Here is an 11,168-nt window from a genome sequence, read left to right as displayed (position 1 = left end):
CCTTACATGAGGGAGGGTCTCCCTGGAGAATATTTCGCTTTTTCTCCCTTGTTCCCCACTAATAAATTCCACATTTCCTTATGATTTTGCGCCAAAAGTTTCTTTAATATCGTGGGGAAATCCCTTATTCATTGAAATTGATCAGAAAAATATATACCCATTGTTTCCTTGAACTAAATGATTATACTTCCTTGTTCCTCAAAATCTCTGGGAGGCATTCTGGTCTGAATATGACCTTTTTAGTCTAAAACAGGGTATGCTTTCATTCTGGCCATGCTGCTTAGACGAAACTAAATTTTCCCGGCGTTTGGAGTCGTCACGCAACTCTGAGGAGACGAAGGCCCGGTCCAAACGCTGCGGTCCAAACTTGATTAAGTGCGACTTTAGAGCGACTTTGGAGCGACGGCTGGTTCAGACGGCGTACGTGCGTCGAACTTAATTCGGGAAGCCGGTGGTAACAATTTTCGACGAGAAATATGTGTTCTGAATTCAAGAACTCTGTCCGAATAGAAAAGCTGTGACTGACATTTCGCTGTTTATAGCAATATTTTGGGAAGCAAATTTAAACTCAAGGTCCAGTGTTTGGATTTAGACAGGTTTCTCCCGGTTAATTCGACTTGATAAAGGGAAATCTCATAAGCTGAGCTATTGTCACGAAGAAAAAGCAAAAAATGAATTTGCGCCAAAGAAACTCATAAACCGAAGACATATTTTGTTGTCTTTATTTTTCGCGACGACTTCGAGCTTCATGCATGTCTAGTCACGCCACTCAATTTTGAGCCAATCACGAGTCCCGTTATATAAAAAATATATTACAGTAATTTATGCATTAGGTTCGACACATGAGGAGAACGCCGTATGAATCAGCTGCCGCTCCAACGTCGCATAGTGCGACAGACCCTGCCGAATTTAATGTTGTTTGCTGCACCAAACCTAACGTGCCGAACCAAACTGATTCAAACGCCGCTCTTCTGCCGTACTTAACTCATCAGTTAGGTTCGGCGCATGAATGGAGCGGCGTTTGGAACGGGCCTAAGCCATACCTGGTTAGGTGAGGTCACGAATTATAGAGACTCATAGAAAACACGTGTTTTTGAGTAGTTTGAAGTTGGGTATCGATAGTAGAGTAAATCACATATTTTGGTCTGAAATTGGGTAAGGATTCCAAGAAATGCGCAGCACCACCCAACCAAACATTTCAGGGAATAACCTCCCGGTGGACACTCAGTTTCGAGAAATGCCTCACGAAAGTCCTAAGGTACACATTTTTCCAACATTAAACTTTGCGCAGCAAACTGTCACCGATGACGTCGACAAAGAAACATTCTACGCGAAAACAAGAGAGAACCGGGAAATTTAATGCTCTGGGTAGCCCGCGATGGACTAACATTCCATCCAGGGGGGAATAAAAATACTGCTAATAATTAAATGCTACAGAAACCGGGATAAACTCCGGCTGTATTGACCACTTGGCTCGATTCAGACGTTACCTTTACCTAATCTATAGACTGCAGAACAGTCGTATTTTTTGCGAACGCGAGCGACACGGTCAACATTCGAACGAAAGGTCTGGAGCTAGTGTAGAAACGTCCCCTTACGAATAGGGAAGAAAAAAACGACTGTTTTGCAGTCTACCTAATTTAAAACCGAGAGCAAATATGGGCTTGTTTAAACTCGTTTGGCTAGAGTTACTTGGGCGACTAAACGACGCGTGAGGAGAGTCTTTTCACTCTTCATGCCCCCTTCCATCCTTCAGCCCCGTTTGATGCCCGAACCGAGAGCATGCTTGCAGCTAAAAGAGAGTAGACAGCCGTACAATCAGTACAGTTAAAAAGATTAAATCAGTCACACATAACTTTAATCAGATTTAATAATAATAATAATAATGATAATGATGATGATGATGATAATGATAATGACAATAATACAAATATATTTAACCAGGGTAAACTCGTCAGCAAATGTTGTCATCAAAGGGTGGCATGGGCAACTAAAAATAGAATTAAAATAACAATAAAGATGACAAAAAAATTACAACATATGTAGTGAAAGATAAAAACTGTACAACACGTAGTAAAAGATAAAAACTATACGCAATTATTACAAATACTAAGAGCTTTCACTAAAAATGACCTTAAGCATTGTCTTGAAAATTAACAGTGATTTAGTTTCCTTGATGTAAGTCGGTAGATTATTAAAAACTTGCGCTCCGAAATAATAGCAGGTTTTCTTTGCAGTTTCTGTACAAACGTTTGGAACTAAAATGTCGAGACCTTAATTACGCCCGGTAGAATAATTGTGTGAGATAAATCGTCTATGACGAGTTATCTCGTGTTGTACGTGCACTGTTTCCACATTCCCCCTTCCCATGTTTCTTTGCGTCTCGAGACTCCTGCCAAGAACCCGAAAGTTTCCGCGTAAAGAATGCCGGGCTTGGGTACAAGAAAGTCACAGGGTGCTACGAAAGATGCCTGATGAAAATGAACAACTCCAAGTTGGAAATTTACACCAAACCAGTAGTAGAACGTTTTCCGCCACGAAGGCCTGAGATAACTACGGTAACTACTGCCTTTAAGCTGTTTAACTACACTTATCAATATGGTCAATTTGAGAAAACCACTTCTTCAGAAATCTTTGAAAGATTCTTAAAGACTCTGCGACAAGGTAATCACTAATAAGTTTTGCGTAGTCGCTTTTGCATGACACTATGCTAACGCTGCTATGATTACCATCGAGTATCACCATTTTGTCGGCCTAATTTTGAAAAACAAAAATAGAAAACAAGCATGTACAAACTGGAAGATTCAGAGAATTCCAAATTAGTCAGGTAAAAGCCTTGCCTGTTTCTCGGGCTTATATCAACTTTCTCAGTTGTTTGCGTCTAAACTACGGTAACACATGCGCCATTTTCTAGTTCTCAAGTCTGAATTGATTACTTTTAAACGATCTTAATTAAAGATAGAAGGTATGTAAACAGATTACTGCTTTTTAACGGAAAACTTAAGTGCATTTTATTACCAAGATAAGAGAATGAAGCTCTGTTTTAGTCTCAAGGTTGTTTTACATTCGCTTCAACTCCTCTTCCAAGTCTATCCTCGAACCAATCAACAATTGCAGTTCAGACTTAATGTCTTCCCACAATGCCTTGAGGACTTTGACGAGGTGGATCTCCTTTTGGCTCAAGCCTGTCAGGACGGCTTTCATGCTGCCTTGGTCAGTCCAGTTGTGCTTCTTTCCTACGCGGGCAAGGAACTGTTGTACAGTCTCCCTGTCACTTGGAGTTCCTAAGGATAGGACAGATCACAAGTATTATAACACAGCTGCAAATCCGCGCTATCAGACTTTGTACACGTAAGCATGTATCATAATCCAATGATATACATACTTATTATATAAACACTAGTGAAATACCACGATTTTTTCCTTTTACTGAAAAATCACATCTTCATCGCGCGCAGTGAAGATACTATTTTTATCTTTCCCACTGTGAAGATATCATTCCTTTTTAAAAACATTTTTTTTGTCCCTTTATCTACACCTAAATTTGTTGATGTCTGATCGAAACATCTTCTGATCTTCGGTAGTCTTCGGCAATCTTCTGAAAATGTTCGGAAGCGTTCATCTGGCTTTCGGAACCATTTTGAAAAATCTTCGGAGATCTTCGGAAAGTGGTCGGAAATCTCCGGAAAATCGTCAAAAACGTCGTCATTAGTATGTTTATATAATAAACAGAATATGACATGCCCGCTTGTGGATACCAATTTTATCTTCTCGTGTTCAACTTAACATATATCGAGCTGAACACTCGAAGATAAAATTCGTATCCACGCGCGGGCATGTAATATCTTCTCTATACATACATAGACTTTATTAACGAATCGAAGATATTTAGCTAAAAATAGCTAATTGGGGACACAATTACTTCGTGGAAAATGCGAGCGTACGATTTTTATTCACGAGTTGAGTAGTATTAGAAAACAAACGAGTGAGCGCAGCGAACGAGTGAGTTTTCTGGTATGTACGTACTCACTATGGTATGTATCAACGAGTGAATAAAAATCGTACAAAGTATTTTCCATGCTGGAATGTGTTTATTTCATAGGTACTGAGGTTTTTTCTTGTAGTATTTGGTAGACAAATTGCACAAATGGGGCGATGAAAAACGTAAAAAATAGTTTACTAGACGCTCTAAGAGCGTTTACTCGGGCTTCGTACCGCAGTATCAAATCGTACTTTACGAAAACGCGTATTGGACACAATAAAAGCAAACTAAAGAATCAGGACATTTTAGGACAAGAGTTCCCCTGAGATATTTACTACTCAAGTTGCTTCGTCGAGTATCCTCCTAATCCAAGTCGTGAGTTTAAACCATTTTGGTTCAAGAATGAAGCACAGCTGTCTACGTATTTAAGGAGAACTTGTTTGCAAAGAATTTTCCAGGTGTTTTTTTACACAACTTATGGCGATGACATTGTACATGCTAGCAGAAATTGTAAGAAGTTCGTTTACTGGTCGTGGCGATCCGAGTAAATTGTGCAGCTAAACATATTTGCCGTGTTGCGATCTTAAACCCTTTTCAAGAGCCATATCTCCTTTGGAGGGCGAATAGATAAACTCCTTGGCGAAAACAACAGCCCTATGGCAAGGCGCAAATTGCATTGCACTTAATTTGCATAAACTTTCAAGTTGTGGTTTTTGCGGATAACTTCCAAGAATTTGCGTTCGTGCTCTTAATTGGCTTCATTTAGAATCAGTACGAATTTTATTCACAATGATTTTCGTGGGTAAATCTCAGTACCCATGAACTTTGCTTCGCCATTTCTGTTTTTTCATCGCTTCGCCACGCCATTTTTTCGCAACTATGCTGCGCCATTAACTTCGCTTCGCCATTTCTGTTGGCATTGGTATAAAACAACTAATTGATTCATGTTTTCAAGTATGCGTCGCCGAGTTATAAATGCACTTGAGAAGTTTGGAGAGTACTCAAGAAGCTATAGGGTACGTTGCTCACGGATGCGCCTCGACTGAGCAACTCTTGCGCTTCGTTTGTGTTCTCCAAGCTTCCCAAGTGTATCAAAGCTCGATGACGCAGGCTAAAAAACATGTATAAATTGTCAAATAGTGTGTCAATCCTTCGAGTTACCATCAAATGAATGATCATTTTTTGCTGACACTAAATATTGGGATTAATCACGAAAAAGTACATTACTTTACCTTCAACCTTGATTTCCTTTTCCAACTGATTTTTCTCTCGCTGCTTGCGAGATTGTATAAACCTTTCAGCGGAGAGCAAAGTGGAGTCCAGGATATCAAGAGCGGCGCGATCGATTTCACAGGAAGTCTTGTCGTGTTCAGGCGTGGTGTAATTTGTAATGAAGAAGGTTGTCTGCCAAGAACTGCCAGTTGTCCTCTGTGCCATTTTATAAGCTACATCTTTCTCCTTAAGTGTCAGCTTGTCCAGAAAGGTAATCGCTGTCACCGGAACATAACCTGTGAGGTGAAAGGAACGCATTTCACTATCACATGAGTTTAACCTGTGAACTCCACAAGTAACGGTTATCAGAAACACTGCACAATGCAACAGACAACAAACTCTTGCCCTCGAAGTCAAATAAGATTCCAACGGCGCGCATATCGTTTGCCAGGTCACAAGCTAAATCGCTGCGTAAGCATGAGGAGTTATAGAAGCAACGTCGTTACGCGGATTAGGGTGACCGTCTATATTACCTTCTTGGGAAAGGTGCCCTCTGATGTTTTGCAGTTTGTCTCTGTACTTGCCATCCTTCAAATGCGGGTCGTTTGCATCCACAACAAAAATCACAGCGTGAACATATTCGGACAAATCTGTAGCTCTTCTGGCTAGGGTGTCTTGCTCGCGATCTCCCTCCTTGTCATAACCTCGTACTATTTCATCTCCTGGACGAAGTCTTAAATAAGAGAAAATATTTTGATCACCACTCCGTGGATAACGTACTTAATGTTGTGTAGAGAGGTTTCCAATTCAGCATCGTAAAACCAAAACCAAAGTTAGAGCGTTTTTCAGTTGAGTGTTGAAAGTAATCAGGCAATTACCTTGGTTTTGGTTTTACTACGGTTCGAGATTGGTTGAATAGTCTAATTGGTAAGTTATTGGTTTGATTTTGGTTTTACAACACTCAGTTGAAAATCGCTTTAACACAACATTTATTGCGACCAATCTCACAGAGGTCAGAGACATGCAATCCAGAGAACCAATCAAAAATCGAAGCAGTTACATATAGCCCGGGCGACTTTCCCACGAAGGTTTTCCCGCTTGTCGTACAGGCTACATGTATTTACTTTGAATTTTGATACTTTGGTATCAGTTTGAATATCCTAGATTTGACACTATCGCTTATCAGATCTAGAAAGCTAACTAACGTATGAAAAACAGTTCTTTTTACCTTCCAAATAGAATACCAAGCAGCTCATCCTCCAGGCGCTCATCGCTCACACAAAATCCTCTGGTATCCACCACTCGTATTTTTTCCTGTACGTAGTGTTCTTCAAGGATAACGGTACCTTCACAGCGTTCCAAATCCGGATCCGCTGCGGTCTGCGATTTTTTAAGGGCTCGCTGTAAAGTGCCTTGTTAATTCAATGAAAACGAAGAGCGATTAAAGCAACTGGATAGAGCAGAGCACATTTCATCGGAAAACTGGGGAGTCATTTTAAAATAGGCCATTCCCGAGTTGCCTTTTGCCTCTGTGTCGAAATGAGTCTTCGCCCGAAACCATTCATATGAAAACGTGTTCCGCCTACAGGTTCATTTTCGTGCAAATCAAACTCATTTTCACTTGAAAGGTTTGGCACGAAGACTCGTTTTAACTCGGAAATGGCCTATTGGCTGAGCGTGCAGCACCGGGGGTCTTGTAACTGAACCTCGTTCTGAGCTTATCATTTATATTCTCGCGGAGGGAGTTTTTCCGGTGGTGCGTGAACTATCTATCGCTCCAACACTCCACACCTAGCTCCGCACGAGTTCATGCGAAGGCTCTACGTTATTGATTATAATGCATGTTGATTTACAGGTGAGCCACTTTGCAGTTATCAGGTAAAACCTCTTACCTACAAGACTTGTTTTTCCGGCACCTGCCGGTCCTATTACAGCAATGCGTATCAGGTCAATGTCGTCCACCACCAAATCTTGAAAAGCGTCTTTATTAATTCTGGGGCACTTGTGAAAGTCGTAATTCATCAGCTCGTTTCTAAGTTGGAGTGGTACTTCTTCATTTTCTTTTTTTTCTTCTTGTTCTCCGTCTTGTTCTTGGTCTTCTTTTTCTTCATCTTCTACATTTCCACTTGTTTCATGGCTCTGTGAGAAATAAAAACAGAGAATCAAACAAAATAGATTGTTATGCAAAGAAACTCGAAAGGCAGCAGACTAAAACATTCAATGAATTGAAAACAAACTCGAACAGAACCGATTAAGTTCACTGACGCTAAGGATAATGGAACTATCAATGGTTTATATAGAGTTGAATAGCGAGAGGATGGTCTTTGAGCTGAAGATATATTTCATAGTCAGTACAGTTAAATAACACATGCCTTAAAGTTGGCAGCTTTGCTCCACATACAGACATAAATAAACTTTATTTAAGTGCCAATAAGTATTTAGCTCTAAGCTAAGAGCTAATTGGGGACGCTTAATTAAAAGCTAAAAATTGAATAATAATAATAATAATAATAATAATAAAAAATAGAAATTTAAATAAAATTTACAATTTACTATAAAAAATAAATTATTGACAATGCTAATTGTAACCTATTTGCCAATTGTAACCTATTAACAAAATTCACTTTGTCACGCTGCTGGTTGGAAACGTTGGCCACCAAATGTACGGTGACTAGATTTGATGAATTTCTCAGCGTAATTTTGCATTAAACAATCTGCGCCTCTCACCTGATGTTCATTCAAAAAGAACTCTTTGCATTTGTTGTACTCTTCCTCTGAAATTGTTGTTTTTAGTTTCAGCTCGCTTAGACCAAGCTTCTCTAAAACATCCCGTGTTACAAGTGTTTGCTCGACCACTTTATTGAGATGGCCGCTGCTGTAATCTTTCCACAGACCTTCAAGGATTTGAAATGAGCTGCATGTGACAGTTATCAACAAACTTCCCACCCTGTACTTTATAACACGGACTGCAAGCTTATTTCTTAGGTACTCCACAAGACTTTGAACTAAGTCAAAGGCAGGTGATAAAATAGTTTTCCAGATGTAAGATTCTGTTGGAGGAGGTTGTCCAAGTGCTAAAGAACTTTCTCCGGTGATGTTGATAATAAGACTTTTCAAATCACCTGAAGGTAAACAAATAATATCCATGAAAAAAAAAAAATGCAAACGGTCTTTAGCATATTTAGACGTTCGGTTGGTATGGGCTAGGTAGCGTTGGTGACAGGCGACTGCCCAATGTCGGAATTTAAAAGAGATCGGAAAGAAGCTGCCAAAAAAACAACAACAACAACAACAAAACAAAACAAAAAATTACATGAAAATATGAAGAATTCTGAGTTATGAAAAATGCTAGGATGAAAATGTACCGTAAACTAATTAAAAGGAATGTAATGTTGTTGAATGAAACCAAAGTGGGAAATCAGTCATCCGGTTATCACGGAATCGAAACTTATGATATTCAGTATAGCTGAACCACCTTTTTTAAGCTCACCTAGTGTTTGGTTTTGCTTTTGGAGCTGATCATTAACTTGTTGGAATTGATCTCTGATATCTAAGTTAACTTGCTGGAGATGTTTGACATCTGCATCAACCTGCTGGACATGATGTCCTACTTGTACCATTTCGTGTTTCAGGACATCCATGTCGTTCTTGTACCATGACTGAAGTTCTTTCAGGTATCTCTCTGCTTCTCGCGTTAGAGGAGCCGTTAGTAACTAATCAATGGCCTTTTTCCATTCACATCGCTTTGCATCACCCATAGATCCAGCAATTCGTAAAAGAGACTCGCTGATTTCGTTCCAAAGAGTGCAGAACTCAGAGTCCGTAATTTCCATTTTGCTGTTGTGTGCGTGAACGGAATTGCGGTAGTTTTTTATCCGTACCAAATCTGCTTCAAGACTGTGGTCTGTACTGTTGGGTGGATTGTTCCATCCAGTATTAACAGGCTCTGTGAGGTTGCATATTGTTCTGAATAATTGAAACATTAAAGTGATATCGAAATCGGTGGACTTGCCAAACGTACCAGGGGAAGGGTAGAGGCAATCCCGCTGTTCTTTGAAAAGGTTTGCTTTTTTCAGTAAATCACGTGTACCAGTATCATCGAGGGTACCTGGAAGATCGTTGGGAGGGTGAATAGAATCAAACTTTTCTCGTAAAAGCCTGACACCTCCACACATCAAAAGCCTTGTCAACCGTTGAAAATTCTCTTTTCTTTTCGTTGCACGCAAGGCTTCTTCTGCGGCTGTGGCGGACGCCATGATAACTCACTTGGCCAAACGTGATAGGAGTATCTTTAGTCCTAAAAATAAGGCGTCAAGAAATAGGCCGCTTACAAAATTGCATGAAAATATTCAATATGTTAACAGTCGAGGCGAATCGTTGTTAATTCACTAATGTTTACATGGTTTGTGCATAGCATGACTTATTAAATTCAGTTAAATTCAAATTAAAGTGGGGAGAAATGTTTGATTCCGTTTGATTGCTTAACTCGGCTTATAAAAAATACTTCTTGAGAACTATGCCAATTGGTATGTCAACTGATTCGAGAAAAGGAAATAAAACCTTTAGTAAGCGCCTAAAGAACCGCCATTTCTAAGAATTTGTACAGAATGCAATGATTACGGTTTTCCTGGAATCTTACCGCTAAGCTCTTCCTTAGAAGGGAAAAATATCTTCCTTTTTTCTCTAGTATCTCCACTTTTTTTACTCTCATTTGCTATAAGAAGCTTCAAGATAGTCTCCTAGAAGTATGCGTATTCCCTTATTTATGATCAAGCCGAATGATATTCTCCTATCATTAAGTTCGATAAGTCAAGTAAATTAACAGTACGATCCAGGCTATACACGCTGTCTTGAGTTTGATGGCAATTTGACACTATCCACTGGCTTCACCATTCAGAATAGTTTTCGATTTGGGATGTAAAATAGAATCCTTAGCTCTTACATTATGGTTGCATACAGGAAACAGAGAAGAGAGAAACTGCTGGTGTCACAAAAGGTTTTACGTATCTTCGAGCATTGAAATCGAAAGTGCAAGCACATACTTGTAAAACACGCCCTAGCCCGTTTCTTTGAGTGTACTATTACGCTATACATCTTGTTTCGAACGTTGCGTTAGTCTCTTCCAAAACAATTTCCAGATGAACATCCTTTCATGACTTTGGGTTTCAATTTAACCGAAAGAAACAAACTAGGAAAACGCGACATATATTTACAACAACGGAGACAAAAGACTTGGCAGCTCAGGACCACGCATAATAGCATCACAAGTTACCCAGTTAAGACAGTTAACCGGTTGGTACTCACGATTTTAGACTCGTGCATTTCCCATTTGAAAACAAATTTGCCTTCTACTATTCACTTCGGGCTTTTGTTCGTGTTTCTCGCCGGCGTTGCTCGAAACTGTCCACCGTTTCCACATAAAAGCAGGAAGTTATATGCAAACGAGGCCCTCCTTATTAAAATTCAAAAGATCATTAGACTGGCGCCAAGCCTAAAGAAATATTGGCAGTCAACAAACATTGAAGGATACTCTTTCGGCTCCGGTCTCTTTCTGTCAAAAATCCAAATATCCACATTTGCAACCTCTAAAGTGAGAAAAAAGGTCTTACGTGGAACAGACATAGTTCCCATATTGTCTCAACTCCCGTCATTATATCGGGTGGGGTAGATGGTTCTTTGTTTAAGACAAAAACTGGTGATTTAAGTTTCTATTAAGACAGCACCAATGGCAAAACTGTTGTGATGGCAACAGCACTAAGGGTGTCATTTTGTTTCTTTTGTGATGCATATTTGTGGAGCCAAGTTTCAAGAACACTGCTTCAACATTTTCAGAGATATTGTTTGTTTATATTTTACCATGTTTTAGTTGTAAATAATATGACGTCATCACTGATCTAATTTGCATAATAGAAAAACGTCAATATCTCTAAAACGAAAAAAGATATGTCAAAAAGAAAAACGCCAGTCTTCTGTA

General features: G+C 39.5%; 1 pseudogene across 1 annotated transcript; it reads right to left on the bottom strand.

The window, feature by feature from the left end:
* Window positions 1-116: 116 nt before the first annotated feature.
* On the bottom strand, window positions 117-10,676 carry LOC145493307 (uncharacterized; annotated as a pseudogene). The gene is made up of 8 exons (XR_014050118.1): window positions 10,499-10,676; window positions 8,685-9,491; window positions 7,922-8,316; window positions 7,087-7,333; window positions 6,423-6,606; window positions 5,728-5,927; window positions 5,215-5,490; window positions 117-3,284 (listed from the first exon to the last, which is right to left on the bottom strand). The product of XR_014050118.1 is annotated as an uncharacterized LOC145493307 (transcript).
* Between the last annotated feature and the right edge of the window lie 492 nt (window positions 10,677-11,168).

Source organism: Orbicella franksi, chromosome 7, assembly GCF_964199315.1.
Source record: "Orbicella franksi chromosome 7, jaOrbFran1.1, whole genome shotgun sequence".
In the NCBI taxonomy this organism is placed as follows: Eukaryota; Metazoa; Cnidaria; class Anthozoa; order Scleractinia; family Merulinidae; genus Orbicella; species Orbicella franksi.
This window is presented reverse-complemented; position numbering and strand designations above follow the sequence as displayed.